The sequence below is a fragment of the Colobus angolensis genome, unplaced genomic scaffold, assembly GCF_000951035.1.
Source record: "Colobus angolensis palliatus isolate OR3802 unplaced genomic scaffold, Cang.pa_1.0 Scaffold150, whole genome shotgun sequence".
NCBI lineage: Eukaryota > Metazoa > Chordata > Mammalia > Primates > Cercopithecidae > Colobus > Colobus angolensis.
The window spans coordinates 5,068,254-5,068,979 of NW_012114600.1; the positions used below are offsets into that span (position 1 = coordinate 5,068,254).

Below are 726 nucleotides of genomic sequence, written 5' to 3' on the forward strand. Positions count from 1 at the left end.
CGCAGGACCTCGTGGAGACCTGCCAGGGGCACGGTCAGCAGTGACAGTTCCTGGAAAGCGGGCGGCGGCGGGGGCAGGCTGGGCAGGCGCCGCCCGCGGGCGGGAGCGGGGAGCCGGGCCGGGCTGGGATCGCCAGTCGGGAGGCAGGAGGAGGGCGGGGTCGGCAGGAAACGAAATGGTTACTTTTTTTTTTTTTTTCCTGCTGCGGGCTCTGATTACTTTTGAAGATCGCCGGCCCCAGGCGGGCTCCCGGCTCTGAGCGGAGACGAGTTTTTCTCCCCGCAGAGAAGGATCCTGGAAGGACGCAGAGCTAGGGCTTGGGGGATGCAGTGGCCTGGACGAGGCGACTCCAACCCGGGGGATCAGAGTCCGTCACGCCGGCAGGGACCGAAGGTCTCTGCGGAGCTGGAGGACCTTTTGTGGGATGCCTCACGGCTGCTGAGGGGCTGCCGTGGGTGAGGATCCCGGTGCTGCGCCGCCAGGGAGCTCGGCGGGGACCAGCCTGGGGGAAAGTGCGTCACGGCGGGACGGGGGCGACCCCTCGCCCACCAGGTGGGGCCCGCTGCGAAGTAGTGGGGACCCGGTGCTCGCTGTCTCGCCCTGCTGGGGTCTCCTCCGGAAATGGGTGGGCGCGGGTGAGCCGTAGGACACCCAGCCTTCTTTTCCTTCGGGAGCCCTCCGCGGCCGCTCCGGGCCGCCAGCCTCCGCCAGACGCAGAGCGGGCGG

The 726-nt window shown here is 69.6% G+C and overlaps 1 protein-coding gene across 2 annotated transcripts in view; it reads left to right on the forward strand.

Annotated features, from left to right (window-relative positions):
- The first annotated feature begins 200 nt into the window (after positions 1-200).
- Positions 201-726, forward strand: part of PRICKLE1 (prickle homolog 1 (Drosophila)) — a 21,827-nt gene continuing 21,301 nt past the window's right edge. For both annotated transcript variants that reach the window (XM_011936089.1, XM_011936091.1), the window contains exon 1: positions 201-455. The gene's annotated coding sequence lies outside the window, so the exon portion shown is untranslated. The remainder of the gene's footprint in view (positions 456-726) is intronic.